At 42.6% G+C, this 17,722-nt stretch overlaps 1 long non-coding RNA gene across 1 annotated transcript in view; it reads left to right on the top strand.

Moving 5' to 3' along the window:
- LOC311605968 overlaps window positions 1-2,597 on the top strand; it is a 15,418-nt gene extending 12,821 nt beyond the window's left edge. The window contains exon 3 of the long non-coding RNA XR_014782133.1: window positions 1,463-2,597. This is a non-coding gene — a long non-coding RNA (uncharacterized lncRNA). The remainder of the gene's footprint in view (window positions 1-1,462) is intronic.
- The last annotated feature ends 15,125 nt before the right edge of the window (window positions 2,598-17,722 follow it).

Genomic DNA, 17,722 nt, shown 5'->3' with positions numbered 1-17,722 from the left:
TTAATAATTAATAGAAGATAGTTATGATGGCACATGCCCATAATTCTGGCACTTGAGAGACAGAGGCAGAGGATCAGGAGTTCAAAGCCAGCTTGCCTATGAGAGGCTGTCTCAAAAAGTATAGAACAAATCTGTTTCTTTAAAATTTTTTTTAAATTGGCAGAAGTCGTGGTTCAGTGGTTAAGGGCTCTTGTTCTTATAGAAGACCCCACAGTTGTGTAACCAGAACTCACTGCCATCTTTAATTCCAGTTCCAAGGGTCCAATGCTGTCTTTTGGCCTCTGGGTACTACACGCATGTGGTGCACAAACATGCATGCAGACAAAACACCTATATACACAAAAATCTTAACAAATTATGTATTTTGTGTATTTTTTATGTATGTATTTTTGTGTGTGTGCATGCCATGTGCACATGGAGGTCAGAGAACAGCTAATTCTCTTGCTTGCATCATGTGGGTACTGGGGATTGAACTTAGGTATCAGTCTTGGCTGCAAGCCTATTTATGCACTGTGTTATTCATCTTCCCCTGAAACATTTTTAACTAGTGTTTATAAATAGGTATTTATTTTAATGTACATAATGAGTAATGTGATAAAGATATGATTAGCACATCAAACATTTTATTGGTTAGAATAGAGTGAAATGAAAATACAAGTTAATGTAGAGAAAAGTCTTAAGTAAGTAAAAGTGTAAGTGGTACCAAAAGTTGACAGCATCCATAACAGTGATGCACAGCACTGTGCACATGAAACTGTGGTGAGGGCACCACAGAGTGCTTGTGTGTTTGTCATGTGAATACGTGAGTAAGTGAGTGTGCCATGCCCAACTCTCCCACCTGTCAAATACAGAGACTGTGACCCTGGCCCTCCAGAGGCAAGACACATAGCCCAGAAGTTTTCTCAGGAGGCTTCAAGACTCTCCTCTTAGCCTTGTGTGGCACCAATGTAGCTGTTAGCCGGCTGATGTCCTCATGAGAAGTCCCCCTTTTATGTCTGACCTCAGGGCAGCAGGTATGTGCTGGGGTTTCCTTCTGGCCTCCCATGCTCCTCTGAGAAAGTGGGACTGTGGCCCTTTTCTTCAGGTTTGTCCGATGTTGCTGATATTGCTTGATCCAGCTTGAGTTGTGGTGCACAGGCACAGGGAGTGAGCTGCCCGGCTGCACCTGCTAGTGGAGTGATTCCAAAAGCTGTTCCACTCTGTTAGATGATCAGACCTGCAACCACACCTCCTCTGAAAACACACACACACACACACACACACACACACACACACACACACACACACACACACACTCACACACACACCCCTCACTACATCTTCAATCCAGGTCCTTTTCTATTCTAAAAGGACCCATGGGGATCTTTTCTAAGCTATTTTAGTTGTCTTGGGTGGTAGGAGAGATGCTGGGTGTCACTGTCCTGCCCAGCTGCATGTCATTACTTCTCTCTTCTTTCCTCAGGCGTTGGTTACCAGATGCACCTGTGGGGCTATAGCTCCACAAATCACCCCACGGCACTCAGCTTTCTGTGGATGTAACCGAAGTACCCAAGAGAACAACTTCGAGGGGAGGAATCACTTGGCTGACTTTTCCAGAGATTCTTTGCATCGTTGTTTGTTGATTCTAGACACTTGATGAAGCAGAAAGTAACAGGCCAGGGCATGCTTCATAGAAGGAAACGTTTTGCCTCTAAATATTTTTGATGCGTGGTTGGTTGAATCCATGGATTTTGAAGGCTAGTTGTTTCTTGTTAAAGGTGGCTTTTGATCCTGTTCTGCAAAGGCTGGTCATCTCCTGGTGGCTATGGTCTGTGAGAAAAAGCCTTTTGCTCACACCGTATGACGAGTTCCCTAGCAACTGGGTGCCATACACACAGCCTGTATAGCAGGTGCTTATTATTCCTTCTGCCTCTATTCCCACACTAGAGTGTAGGCTTTCTGAAGGCAATGCGTTTGCCTGGCTTACAGGCTGAAGACAGGAGAGTATCTTGCCCACTATGCCACTTAGTTCATTTTTGGTAGGTCGATGACTAGAGGGACCACAAGGACAAAGTGAACAGTAGAAGCTTTGGCGAGACTCGGCAGTGAGGATTCCGTGTCTCATTCTAGGTTTGTAAATATAGATATCTAGAGCAGCCCACGCACTCTCTTGTAAAAGCGCCTCTTGCATAGCGTGCCAGCTTTGAAACTGCAGGACAGAGTGGCTTTAAATATGGCTGGACAACAACACAAGGCTCACGAGCGTTCATTTTTCAAGGGCAATTGCAAAGCCTGGCAGCTGCACTGGCTCAAACTCGCTGGGCATATTTTATTGCAAGGGAAGATACCCTTGTCACAACCACTGTGGACAAGATATGGAAAACCCAGTACAGACTTCCCCGGGAAGCTGAGCTCATGAGCTCTCATCAAAATGTACTAACTGCTCAGCTGGAATGCTCAGGTGTCTTTATTCACTAGCTGTTCTAGGGACTATAAAAAAAAAACTCAGTCTGTGCTGAGGCTTTAGGGTGAGTACTCTAGGTATTTTACTTATTAATACTATTTTTTGAGGGTTTATACTTTGAGATAATTTATTTTATTTTGGGATGAAAATCTATGTTGGCATCAGTGCTATGTACCACCAACTCATCTTAGACACATCCTTTCTATGATATTTTTTTTACACATCTAGAATTTTTAAAAAACAAGACTCAAGGAACCTTAATGTGAGTTGGAAATTGAACTATAGCATCTAATCAAGGGTGCAAACAACTCAAATGGAGACATGAGTACAGATTCCAAATTGAATTGGTGATTAAATTAGTAGAAATGGATGGGCTTCATTCCTGAGCCTGTAATCAGGCCTTTAAATGTGATAGAGGGCCTGAATACAAGAATCCAACTCATCTCAGGAGTCAGCACCAAGTCCAGAAGCTGGAAGGATCGATGCTGTCAGAAATGGGATGTCATAAATCAAGTGTGGTCCAATATGAATGCAAATCATGGCTCAGGCTGGAGAGGTCTTGTGTTGAGCAGCGACAGCAACAGGCCACCAGCAAAACACCTTCCTTTTAGGGCAAAGCAGCTGCCTTGTGTTCAGGCTTGGGACCTGGCACCCAGAAAGCAAGTCTGCAAATGCAGTCTACACTGCAGGACAAAGAAGAGGCTTTCTTTCAAGCAAGTAAGGCCAAAGCAACGTGGTGTTGTCAGCTCCTGGCTTAGCAGGTAGGTTTATCACTGTGCCTTGGAAAGGAGCTAGCAGGGTGTGTAAGAGCCCTGGTTTTCTTACTAAGTTCAGGAAGGCTGAGTGTAGGAGTCAAAAATTTGTTAGAAAGACTATGTGCAGTACTCCTGTGCAGGTCTATAGCCCTGAGCACACAGCAAACTCTGGGACTTACCAGACTTTCTTCTCCTTATTTGTGACTGGACAATGTGGTCTGATATGGACAGCTCCTCAAAGCTGCATCTTTCCTTTTCTATGTAACGTTTCAGTTTGAAGCCTGTTGTGACTCTAAGTATTTCATGAACATCATGACCCGCAGGCTCCAGGACAAGCACATTGAAAAACACATTCTAGAGCATATATTGAGAGCTAATTAGCCACAAAGCATAGTAACTCCTAGTGCTAGCAAAGATTAAATTGAGCTACAGATAAGAGAAACGCTTCATTTAAATGTGTTTTGAAGAGATTATGGCTGTGTGTCTCATAGTAGACCAATGAACATGGTGCGTCGTCAGCTTGGTGATTATCAGTAACTCAAGCTGCTTCTGCCTTGTGGTTCTGCTGGCCCATGGCTTGAGGTGGCTTCCTAGGGTCCAGCCTTTATGTTCACATGCCAGCAAGCAGAAATGAGGAAAAGACTGAGACAAGCAGGCGTCTTCCCAGAGGCCTCGCAACCATTCTTGGTCGTCTGTTCATTACCCTGAACTTCGTCATGTGACCACCCTGAGAATTTGGTGTGGACTGGAAACTACAATATTTTAGATGGCCAGTTAAAAAATGGAGGATAAACAAAGACAAGAAGCCCTCCTGGGTTTGGAACCCATGACTTTGCAGGTCTGAGGCAAGTTCTTGCCCAGTGTTTCATGTCCTGCCCTGCAATAGGGGACTCTGTGGCTAAGGAGAAGAAAGGGGACCTAGATGCTGGCACTGCCACCTGTCGTTTCCTTTGTTTTGTAGCAGATACAGTAGGCTGCACGGAGCCACATGAGGAGTGTTGGCAGTGACAGAGGATGGGCGCCTCTGTTTTACAATGGTCAGATGGTGTTACTTCTTTTCTAGATTAGAAGCTCGAAGTTTAGAGACATGAAGCACCTGCTCTGACATCACAAACTAAGTGCTAGAGACGGGACTGACTGAAAGGCAGCTCAGTCTGACTCACAGCAAAGGCCCATTCTTCCCCTCCCTCCTCCATCAGCAAGCTGTTAGCGTGGGCAGATGGGAAGGGTTGGCGGGGAAGTCCCTTGCAGGCCATACAACTGGGAGGCCATCCAGTGCCGGCGTGTGTGCCCACGTGGATTTCTGTTATAAAGCAGGATGCTGGCTGTCTGTGCAATGGTCTTATCTGACTCCCTGACAGGTCAGGCCCTGGTCCTGCCCATGGTCCAGGTTCAGGTATTAGAGTCTCACAAGGAGAACCTTCCCTGGGATGCTGAGGACCAAAAAGAGAAGGGATTTTTCAAATGAAATGGCAGAGGATCTTGTTTTTGTTCCAATGAAAAGTGACTAATCTTCCAGGTCCTGGCTTTGATACCCACTGTAGCTTTGGTCCTTGCTCCAATATATATATATATATATATATATATATATATTTTTTTTTTTTTTTTGCAAGATTTATCCTTTTTACTGTTTCCATAGAGAAGTGATGGAGAAAAGACTTCCTTAATTTTTATGAACTTTATTCTGCTGAAATCCAGGATGGACTTCATCAGAAAGAAACCAGAAAAATGCAAAATACATTCCCATTTAATAACTGGTAAAACATCAGAGTTACAGCAGAAGTGCATACTTCTGCATGAATCTTATTTTGTTTTTTAACATTTATTTATTTTTAATGTATTCACTTTGCATCCTGATTGTAGCACTCTCCCTTGTCTCCTCCTGGTCTCACCCTCCCTCCTTACCCTCCTCCCCACTTCTCCTAGTCCTCAGAAAGGGGGAGCCCTCCTCACCTACCATCTGACTCCGGCCTATCAAATCTCATCTGGACTGCCTGCATCCTCTTCCTCTGTGGCCTGACATAATAGCCCAGACAAGGGGAAGTGATCAAAGAGTGGGAACCAGAGTCCATGTCAGAGGTAGGCCAGCCCCTACTCGCCATATTATGGGATCCACACGGAGACTGTGTTGCCTATTGACTTCATCTGAGCAGGGGGTCTAGTTCCTTTCCTCGCCATGAATGGTCCTTGGTTGGTACTTCAGTCTCTGTAGGTCCCCCTGAGACCAGATTTGATGTCTTTGTTGATCTCCTTATGGAGCTCCTGTCCCCTTCAGGTCCTTCTATCCCCCAACTCTTCCATAAGACTCCCTGCGCTCTGCCACAAAGTTCAGTTGTGAGTCTCAACATCTGCTTCCATCCTCTGCTGGGTGGAGTCTTTCAGGGGATGTCTAAGGGAGGCTCCCAATCCTGTTCCCTCTCTTTAAGCACTTCTGGTGTCTGCTCTTTTTGCCCTTCTGAATGAGAATTAAGCATCATCCCTAGGGTCCTTGTTATTTAGCTTCTTCAGGTCTGTGGATTATAGTATGGTTATCTTGTATTATATGGATAATATCTGCTTATAAGTGAGTATATACCATGCATGTCTTTCTGGGTCTGGGTTACCTTACTCAGGATATTTTATAGTTCTATCCACTTGTCTGCAAGTTTCAAGATTTCCCCGAAATTTGTGGACAAATGGATTGAACTAGAAATGATCATAATGAATGAGTTCACCCAGAAGCAGAAAGAGTCAAATGGTATTTACTCATTTATATCTGGACACTAGCCCAAGGGGCATATCCCGAGAAAGTTTTCGCTTACCAGGAAAGTGGGACAAAGGGGAAGACTTCCTATTGGGACTCTAGGTGAGAGGATCAAGGGAGAATGGGGAAATAGAAGGACCCAGAGGGTCCTAGAAACCTACAAGTAGATCATTATGACGGGCAGATCTGGGCCCAGGGGTACTGCTCAAACTATGGCACCAGCCAAGGACAATACATGCAATAAACTTCGAACCCCTACCCAGATCTACCCAATGGACGGGACATTCTTCACAGTTGAGTGGAGAGTGGGGTCTAACTTTCACACGAACTCTGGTGCCCCATATTTGACCATGTCCCCTGGATGGGGAGGCCTGGTGGCACTCAGAGGAAGGATAGCAGGCTACCAAGAAGAGACTTGATACCCTATGAGCATATACAGGGGGAAGAGGTCCCCCTCAGTCACAGTCATAGGGGAAGGGAGTAAGGGGAAAATGGGAGGGAGGGAGGAATGGGAGGATACAAGGGATAACCATTGAGATGTAATATGAATAAACTAATAAAATATATTAAAAATAGCTGAGTAGTGTTCTGTTGTGTAAATTTATCACAATTTCTTTATCCATTCTTTGTTTGAGGGACATCTAGGTTGTTTCCAGATTTTGGCTATTACAAATAAAGCTGTTATGAACTAGTTGAGCAAATGTTATTATTGTATGGTGGAATATCTTTTGATTATACACCCAGGAGTGGTATAGTTGGGTCTTGAGGTATCACTATTCCCAATTCTCTGAGGAAGAGCCAGATTGGTTTCCAAAGTGGTTGTACAAATTTGTACTCCCACCAGTAATGGAGGAGCGTTCCCCTTTCTCCACATTCTTGCCAGCATGTGCTGTCACTTGAGTTTTTTATCTTAGCCATTCTGATGGGTGTAAGATGGAATCTCAGAGTGGTTTTGATTTGCATTTCCCTGATGACTAAGGATATTGAATACTTCTTTAAGTGTTTCGCTTTCATTTGATATTCCTCTGTTGAAAATTCTGTTTAGCTCTGTGCCCCATTTTTAAACTGGGTTATTTGGTTTGTTGATGTTTAATTTCTTAAGTTCTTTATATATTTTGGATATTAGTGCTCTGTCTGATATAAGATTGGTCAAAATCTACCAGTCTGTAGGCTGTCGTTTTATTCTGTTGACAGTGTCCTTTGCTTTATAGAAGCTTCTCAGTTTTATGAGGTCCCATTTATTAATTGTTCATCTTAGAGCCTGAACTATTGGTGTTTTGTTCAGGAAGTTGTCTCCTGTGCCAATCAGTTCAAGGCTCTTCTCCACTTTCTCTTCTAACAGATTTAGTGTGTCTGTTTTTATTTTGAGGTCCTTGATCCACTAGACTTTAGTTTTGTGCAGGGTGATAAATATGGGTTTATTTGCATTTTCTACCTGTATACATTCAGTTAGACCATCACCATTTGTTGAAGATGCTGTATTTTTTTTCATTGTATTATTTTGGCTTCTTTGTCAAAGATTAATTGTCTGTAATTATGTGGGTTTATTTCCGGCTCTTTGATTTGATTCCATTGATTCACCAGCCTAGTTCTATTCCAGTACCAAACAGTTTTTTATTATTGTTGCTCTATAGAACAACTTGAGATCAAGGATAGAGATAGCTCCAGAAGATCTTTTGTTGTATAGGATTGCCTTAGCTATTCAGTCTTTTTCCCATACGAAGTTGAGAGTTGTTCTTTCAATATCTGTGAAGGATTGTACTGACATTTCGATAAAGCTTGCATTGAATCTGTACATTGATTCTCATGAGACAGCCATTCTGCATGAATGTTGATCAGAGCAGGACCTGAGCTTTACAACAACACAGTAGGCAGACCCTGGGGAGGGCTTCTGAGGATGGAGAAGTGTGGTTGGTTGCTTGCTTGGTAGTTGCCTTTGTCCAGAAGGTTCGTTTAATCTATGTGTTAGAAATGTATAGTGTCAAGACGCTTTGAAGTACCAAAGAATAGCTTCACAGCTAAGGGCAAGGTTCACGTGAAGGAACATAGGCTTTGGATTATAGACTTGGGTTGTCGACTAGCTAAGTCTGTTGATTCCTGACTTGTGACCTTAAGTTAGTTTTTAAACATCATCCTAAAATATGGTCCTCTAATACTGTTTTGTAGAGATTTCAGAAGGGATATGTGTAGGTACTCATGCAAACATCCTAAAATGTGCAGCTTAAGACACTGAGTGCTTTGATTGTATATGCCATAGAACAGAGGACATTGATTCAGTTGAAGACACACAATGATTGTATTAGGCATTTTATATCTGTTGTTTATTTCCATGTAACAAGCCACCACAAACTGAATCCTTATGTGCAATCAGGGCAGAGCAAAGTAAGGATGGCTCCCGATGCTTCACAATTACTTATGTGGTTGTGTGTACCAGGAGCTTGGCTGGCTCAGACACTGAATGGCATAATCCACATAGTAGCATATCTTTTGCGATGACAAGAACGCTAAAGGCTGCTCAGGTGCCTTACCCCGTACACATAGATACCAGGTTTGCCTTAAAGTCGGCCTCCCTCTCCCTCCCAAGTGGTGGGAATAAAGGTGTGTACCACCTCTGGCTCTCTGCTAGACTCTTCAGTGTCTAGACCTGGTATTATTTCTGCTGCCCTCTGCTGGCCAGAGAAAGTCTTATCTAGCCTTAGGTTCAAGAAAGGACAAAGCTGGTCCCTTTCGGTGAGAGAAGAGTTTGTGGTCATGGTTTCTCTGTTACAACCATAACAATCAAGTTAAAACTACCTCTCCCAGATGTGCCTTTAACACCATCAACGGATGTAGGAAATGACAGGACGACGTGGTACAGCACCTGTCAGAACAGAAGCAGGGGCACTGACAGTCCAGAAACATCCGGGGCAAGGGATGCGGTGGAACACTCCTGAGCTCTTCTCCAGGTGGGATACTTTTGTGAATCATTTTAAGGTACTATGATAACATGAAGATTGCTGGGGCTGTCGTGATGGACACAGATCTGAGGAAACAGTTTAAAAGCAACAGCTCGAGACACATATAATGTGCTCTAGAGGCAAACCTTTCTTGTATTTTCATGTTTTACACATAACAATGTACACTCCTCTTTCCATCTCTACCTCCTGGAGAGACTGCAGCCTCCTTGAATATCAGTACTCAACCTCCCTTGATGACTCCTATGACTGTGTCTGGTAGGCACCCATGAGATTGCAAGTGCATGCGGTGTGCAGAAATTTGCAAAGAAGGAGTGTGTGAGTTTTTATGACTGTATAGGTGTGCGCTGTGAGGATGCAGAGGTGAGGGGGACACAAAATGGGCAAAAGAAAAACAGCAAGGTCTTAATCAGAGCCAGATGGTGACGATCAACCAGGTCTAGGAACCTTCCTTGATGCCAAAGCTTTAGCTCCGTGGGCTGCTGTGCTGGTGGCATGCCACACTCTTTGAGTGATTGCACTAATGGACAGAATCTGGCCAACTCAAGACTGACCAATCTTGAAGAATAAGGGGATGCTGCTGGAAATGGAGGCAACGTCCGTTCAGGGTCTGTACTGGTGAACTAAGCAGGAGGTAGGAGCTCAGCCTCGGCCACCTACCTCCTGGCACCAACCAGTGGGCATCTCTGAGGGTTATCCTTGTAGCCTTTGGCAACTGCCACTTCCCTTCTCGTGCTTTCAAGAGTGAGCTCTTCCCAAGTTCCGACACCAACCACACCTTCCTGAGACTAACTTCCCCTCGCAGATCCCAGAGCCGGAGAGAGCGCAAGCACCTGTATTTACCACTCTTAACCCTGCCGGTTTCGGTCTTTGCCAATACGTCTGTAAACAGGATACAATTTTTGTCTCTGCTGCCTGGAAAGTGAATTTTGTCTTTTGTTTAGTGAAGTAGATGAGGGTAGAGAAGTAATCTTATAAATAGCTGACTAACAGTAATTTTTGGTACATACAGTAAACATAAATGTTCCAACTATTATTCTAAAGATTACATTCAGGTCACTTTCATCTTACTGGTGAGAACACCACTTTAGGACTGTGGCTGCTTTTCATATTACACTCATAGGAAGTAGTGGACCAAGGTGGAAAGCCAGACTTTTGTCACTGTGTGATGTAAGTATGTCATGTGCCAGCATGCAGACTGACACTGACACACACACACACACACACACACACACACACACACACACACACACACACAGAGTGTTGTAATATTCACCTTTTGTTGTCTCTTAGCTTTTGGCTTTTTATGTGTACCAGCTCCTGTGGTGTTCAGCACCAATGTAAACTCTATCTAAGAACCTCCAGGATCCTATCTGCCTGTCAGCACTGCTGGGACAGTGGGTAGAGAAGCCTCCACCTTCTAGTGAACGTCTTGATGGCTCAATTTACTGCAGAAACATTTACATGGCAGAGTGAAAACAAACTACTATTGGGAAAATGTGGTCCTTTCTTCTTTAGAGTACCACAATCACTCCATGGGATTGCAGCACAGTCATTACTATTAGCAACCCACCTATCAGATGCAGTTAGAACACATGAGAATGCTCAGCACATCCGTGGGGTGACTTGCCTGGGAAACCACAGCTAGGAGAGAGAAGAATGTGCAATTAGATTGGATAGAGCTACAACCACAGGTGGCCATAGACACTTCCTCTTTTATTCCTGTAAACTCTCTTACACAGGATGCTACAGGTGTTCATAACCTTGATACTTATTTTTTTGACACCAAAATTACCACCACCGCCACTACTACCCATGTGATCTGTAAAGTGAGAAAAACCCATGCTTTTCTAAATAACCTTTTATTAAAAAAGAAAATCATTAGAAAATATTTACAAATTAACCCAGAAAGGAAAGCAAGAATATGTTGATTTAGTCAAACATTTGCTAAGAGGAAGATATGTCATTTTTAGGTGATTTTTAAATTTAAAAAATTAGAAGTGGTTAAGTTTCAATGCTGGGACAAGACATCAACACTAAAATAGGCTCAAGAAAATAAAAGCAGCTTAAATACTTATGAAATAGAAAAAAATGGGTTCAATTAAGCTAAAAACTGACCCTTAAAAGAATAAAATGAAAGTCCCTCTCCTCTTGTGTATGTCTGTGTGTGTGTGTGTGTGTGTGTGTGTGTTTGTGTGCGTGTCTTAGGAAGAACTAAAATTAAAGTTCAAAAACCAACTCCAAATGCACAAGAACATATTATACCACTGCAATGCCCAGAGTGCAGTTTCATCTCATGAAAATTCATGGTGTAGCTTAAGTCCCCAGTGCTGAGGTGGGAAGTCATTTAAGAGATTATTAGTGCTTTAGGATGTGTTAATGCTGCCTGCCAGTTCTAACTCACAGTGATTGCTGCTTTGAATTGACAGCTCAACACAATCTAGAATCACCTGAGAGGAGCGTCTCATTGAAGAATTGTCTAGACTGAGCTGGCCTGTGGGCACGCCTGTGACAGACCTTAACTGGGATAACGGCAGTGGGTCTTCCCACTTGAACAGGCAGAACTGTTTGAAGGGCTGGGCCTTGGGACTGTATGACTGGAGAAAGCTAGCTGACTGCTAGTATGCATTGATCCTCCTCTTTCTGCTTGTCACTGTGGACCACCCCTTCTTAACTTAATCTACTGTGAGTCCTGTTGTTTCTAATTTTAAGGTTTATCATAAATATACCACCACTGGAGTGGGACTATTATGGTTTGGACCTTAATTTCCCCTCAAAGGCTTTGTTCTGAAGGTTAGGGTTCCATACAATGGTAAGAGGTAGATGATTGGGTCATGAACATTCTCGTCTCATGATGGATGAATACTTTTATAGACTTGTATCATACTGAATTTTGGAGGAGGTCCTTTGTCACAAAAGCCACCTCTCTCTTTTTCTGTTTGCTGGTGCCAGGATCTGGGCAGTTTTCCTAATGTTGTGTTTCTTCCATGCTGCTGTGTTCTTTCTGTAACCTCAGCAACCAGGCCAATCCCCTGAAAGTGTGAGGCACACTTTCTTGTTTTCTTCTTCAGGTTGATTCTTTCAGGCATTTTGTCATAGGGACAGGAAATTAAGACAGGAGCATACCATAATCATTAATGATAATCCTTAATGGGATGTCATATCTAGAATAATGCAATATCAAAGACCCAATCTCCAAAGTCTACAATGTAGAAAGATAGAAAACTTTAATTCTGAGATCTTAAAAGCTTAATCTTAGCTGGCTTTGGTGGCACATACCTTTCTCCCAGCACTTGGGAGGCGGAGGCAAGTGGATCACTGAGTTTGAGGCCAGCCTGATCTACAAAGAGGGTTTCAGCACAGAAAAATCTTGTCTTGGAAGAAAACTAAAAAAACCCAAAAAACAAAACAAAACCCAGAAAACAAACAAAACAAAACAAAACAAAAAACAAAACAGACAAACAAACCCTGCAAAGCCTAGAAAACCAACCAACCAACCAACAACAACAAACCCACCACCACCATAAAAAAAAAACCCAAAGCTTAAATCTTGAAATTTACAATTCCTATTTTGAAAAAGAACAGATGGCAGGTGGGAAACTGGATTTTAGGGAAGAGATTGGTTATTCTATATGAAAACATAAAAGTGGATGGTGGGATCTGGGAAGGAAGTAGGAAGGGCAGCAGGGTTGGCAATCTTGTTTAGGAAGCATTCACCTAGAGGGAAGAAAAACTTCTCAGGAACATGAATCCATCCCTAGGTAAAAACCTCTGTATGGGACATCAGAGCTGCCTGGGACCTTGCAGGCCTGCCTAAGCTTGCAAAACTTGTTGAAAGAGGCTGTTTGGAATCCGCATCATTTGTGAAGCTTTGTCTCAGGCTTGCCCTAGAAAATATAGCCCAGGCATCAATGCCATTTTCTTGGGCATTTGCTGGAAGGTAGCTCCCTCACCCTCAGACTTATTTGATCAGAATCTGCACCTTAAGCAGACCTCTGGATGATGCCTGTGCACTGTAAAGTGAGGGTTTCAGGATCTAAGCAGATTTGTGGTGGATTACGTTTAGGAACAGAACCCTGGCCATGTAGAGATCAATGGTGCAACTAGGAATACTAAAGAAGTCACTGCAATGGTCCTACTTCATGTGGTTCCAGTGTGAGTTGGTACCACGGTCTCAGTATGAGTAGAAGTGTGAGTGTGATAAGCCAGTTTGACTCTGTCTTAAGACCAGTAGCCATATAGGTCAAAATAAGTTTGTTTTTGTTTTCTATTAAAGTTAAACTTCTTTAAGTTGCTTCTATTAAACTTGTCTCAATGTCTTAAATTTGACCTGACCAATTCCTTGACCCTTCCTGGAATTTAACTTAGTCTATATCTGACTGAGTCTTGTCCTCCACCCAACCTCATAAGATAAGCTGTTCTTCCAAACAATTTTGGGGTGTTCTACAAAATTCTTACATAATCAAACTTCCTCTGAAAATCTCCCAATCTTTGGAACTCTCCTGTGTTCAATACTGTCTTCTCAAATCCCTTATTTAGGGAAAAGCAGTTACTAGTTAGACTATATTGTGCACATACAATAAAGCTTGTTATAAATTTGGCTAATTTAGATATTGGTTTTCCTCTCCTTCATTGTAATTAGCATTTGGAGGCCGTTGTGAGATTAAGACCACCTACCCACCCAAATTCTGAAGCAGAAATATCAACTTCAGGACTGTGGGACCCAAATTATGCCTTAGGAGATGTACACCTTAGAGATATTCCAGGCACTGGGGCATTTTTTTTTGTGATTGTTGGGGTGAGCTGCTTCACAACAAGAAACCAGAAAGCACCTGTCTGAGGATCCCTCCATCAGTAACAAGATGCCTCCATCTATGACATCTGAAGTAGTTCTGGTGAGATCCCATCTGGGAACAGAAAGGTACCTGAGACTTCCTGTCCAGGGCATTCGCAAGATGTTACGCTGCCCAAGTAGTTATTGGTGCCTGGTTCTCTGCCTCCTGTATTTTTGCCTCCTGCTCAGGGCATTAGTGAGAAGTTGTGCTGCCCACCTGATTCTTGGATACTGGGAGCTGAGACAAATCCTTCATGCCCAGTTAAATGTAGAATGAAAGATGGCCACCACATATTTTGTTTTTCACCAGTCTCTTCTGATTGTGTGAACATTTGTTCATTAGTTTCTTCCTCTTCTCCTCCTCCTTCTCGTCTTCCTTCTCCTCCTCCTCTTTCTCTTCCTCCTCCTCTTCTTCCTCTTGTTCTTCTTGTTGTTGTTGTTCTTGTTCTTGTTCTTCTTGTTCTTCTTGTTCTTGTTCTTCTTCTTGTTGTTCTTGTTCTTGTTCTTCTTGTTCTTCTTGTTCTTCTTCTTCTTCTTCTTCTTCTTCTTCTTCTTCTTCTTCTGCTACTATTGTCTCTGTCCCTTTAAATCCTTGTATTGCAGCCTTCTGATCTTGGTCTGTGGCCTGTGCCACCTAGACTTGGGTCAGCTGCATGGCTCTAGCTTGAATTAAGGGTGGGCAGTGGCCAGGTTATGGAAAGTGAGAACTTAAGATGTGTGTGTGTGTGTGTGTGTGTGTGTGTGTGTGTGTGTGTGTGTGTGTATTGACTAGTGAGGTGGCTGCTTTGGCTATTTGCCATGGCTGCTGTAATAACCAGGGCTCAGAATTTCTATGTCTGAGTCTTCTCTGTTCTCAGGTTGCTCTGGGCCCTCCCCATGGCCACTGAATTGAATTTTTAGGAATAGATCATATTGGAATATTACTTTATGTTTTTCTACTTTATTGAGAGGCTGGCTCTGGAGTTGGATCTGATTTCTGCTCTGTATTCAAGAATGTTTGTTTAAAAATCTTTGTTCTGTGCCAGGTGAGTAACCAAATTTTGTTACCATCTGTTAGAAGACGTATCTCCTAACTGAGCCTGTCACCAAAAAAAAAAAAAAAACAAAACAAAAAAAAACAAAAAACAAAAAACAAAACGAAACAAAACAAAACAAAAAACCAAAAAAAAAAAACTGTTGGATTATACAACAAAGATTCCCAGGCATATAGGCAGAAACCAACCCACAAGGACTGGCTCAACACTGAGTTCCTATAATTGCTCAACTAACCAGCTTAGTTACCTCTGTCCAGATTAAACAATAGCTGGTAATAAAATACAAAAACTGCACCTTCATGTGTTTACATACAAGAATATTCCTCATGCTGGCAGCCAAACTTTAATGAGTTACCCAGGTGGTCTTGGTTTTAAAGGCATGAGGGGTCATGGAGAACAGCGAGTCTTGGCCCTGTATGGCAGGACTGGAGTTCTTGAAGAGAAACCCTGAAGATGCTATTGATGAAAATGCCACCCTGTTGCAATAAGGAACTCCAGGAGTTTTGGAGATGCCAATGCCATATGATAGCCACCACCACCAACCACAATGAGATGGAGTCAGCTGGAGAGTAGGATACTATTATGGGGTATTCATCAGAGAAGATTGCTGGAACATGGGCTTAAGATGATACAAATTACTAGCTGCTATTGACTACACTGAGTGTTTGGGATCCCAGTGTAGTCCTGAGGCTTTTCCAGGGTGAGCTCTTATGTACAAAACCCACATCCTGGGGTGACATAATGCAGTTAACAAAAACAGCCAGAGCACAGCTACAGAAGCCAGAAAGCAATTAGAGTCTTTCCTGTATCTATGGACTTGGATAGATTAGACCTTCGTTTTACTTTTGGCAGGTAGTGCTGTCCTGTGTGCTGAGTTTTACAGTGTGAACAGTACTTCTACCCTGGAGTCAGTTATGCTAAGGTCTTAGGATGTGTTACAGGGACATGCTATATATGTTGCATAGGACAGAGCGAGAGAGGTGACCCAGGTCCCTTAGAGGAACGCCAAAGGATCATGAATGAATCTCAGATATTGAGCATAGAATTGTTTACATCATTAGAGTTTGGTCTTACCTTGTCCACATTATAATCATGCCTGTTTCTTCCCTCATGAGAGATACAGCAGGGCCCCAGACCTTAGCAGGTCCCTAAACTTTAATACGAGTGACTTCATGATTGGAATACCACTTAGGCTATAAAACTCAGCATGTATACAGCAGCACTAACCAAAACAAAAACAAAAAGCTAAGTAATTAGGGCCAAAGCTATGAGTACCAAACACTGAACCAGAAACTGGGATTAACAATTAGATACCAGAGTCTAAGTGTGTGTGGATACTGTGATGCAAATGTGAGTGCTTTTAATGATCCTTGGTCCTATGGTCCTGTGGTCCAAGTGTGAGGAGCTTCCTATCACTCAAGGCCAAAGCTTTGGCAGTATGCAATCCTGTTGTCAAGCAGAACTTGAACTTTGAACTTTAAGAACTGTCATCATTTGTCCTTTCTTTTCTTCCTTCCTTCCTTCCTTCCTTCCTTTCCTCCTTCCCTCCTTTCTCTATTTCTTCCCCCCCCCCCCAAGACAGGGTTTCTCTGCAGCTCTGGCTGCCCTGGACTCACTTTGTAGAGCAGATTGGTCTCGAACTCACAGAGATCCACCTGCCTCTGGTTCCCAAGTGTTGGGATTAAAGGCGCACATCGCAATGCCCAGCCATCATTTGCCTTTTGACTCATTCTGAGTGTCCACTTCTTTTGGGTTTTTCTAAGGATCAAATGAAAGTGTATGTACAGAGCCTAACATACAATGCCAGTCATAGGATACGCACTCACTAAATGCAAACTTTTTATCGTTGTTGACAGACTCAACAAAAGTTTTTATTTTCTTTGTGTAGTCCACAATGAGGAGTCTCTTGAACCAGCCATTTAAGTGGCTATTAGCAATAGATGCAGTAATTAAGAGAATTCGTGCTGGCAAGATCCATCGCGAATGGATTCACTTGAATGCCTATGGAACTCAGTTCAGTCCAGCCAAGGCAATTTATTGTGAAAAACCCTTTTATTGTATAACATGTCATGAAATACCCAAAATTTGATTTAGTTTTTATCTTCTCATGAACAGTTGGGCTACTGACACCCTCATTTTATCGAACAGTAGGTATAGACTGAGAAAAACCTCAGTCATTTGCTTAAGGTCATACAATTAGTGAGAGGTACAAGTGACATTGGAATCAGGATTCGTGTGATTTCGAAGCTCGAGTGTGATTCACAGCTCCACCCCACTTCTTCTTCTTCAACATGTTGCGCTGACAAGTGATCTTTGCTTCTGGCTTCACTTTTCTAGCTTGCGCTGCTATGTGACTTCTTTCGAAAGAAAAAGGACTAATAGACTAGGGAAAGAGTGAGAGTAAACTGCTGACAGCTGACATTGTCTATTATATTCACTGTGACTGAATTAGTAGGGGAGCAGCCGAGTCATGCTGAATGCACGTTTGCTGAAACAAAAATATGCAAGCATGTTATAAAGCATAATAGCCCTGGTGTATTCTGGGCATAGTTTCATTTAATATGGGGATAATAATTTTTCATGTTAATTTGGTGTTGTGGTTAATTTGTGGGTTGATTTTTGTTGTTCCCAGTAGGAATTAGTATTTATAATGCTTTTAACATTGGGTAAAATTGTCATCAGAACGAGAAAGCAATTATATTCGTGGGGACAGTGCTTGTTAAAGTGTCTGGTTATCTATAGAGAAATTTGAGGTGATATTTAGTCATTATTGCTGATAAAGGGGATCTGACCATGCTACCCCAAACTAAGCTGCTTCAGGAAACAAGCAGTTTTCAGTTCAAAGCTGATGAGCTAAACCACTATGAATGTAGCATGTATAGAACTCGTGATTCTCACGGTTGTCCCGTGGTTCTCGCTGCTGTATGTAGTTTGTTTTATACATGTGTAATAAAATACA

This window comes from Acomys minous (assembly GCF_964271855.1).
Source record: "Acomys minous genome assembly, chromosome: 9".
Classification (NCBI taxonomy): domain Eukaryota; kingdom Metazoa; phylum Chordata; class Mammalia; order Rodentia; family Muridae; genus Acomys; species Acomys minous.
This window is presented reverse-complemented; position numbering and strand designations above follow the sequence as displayed.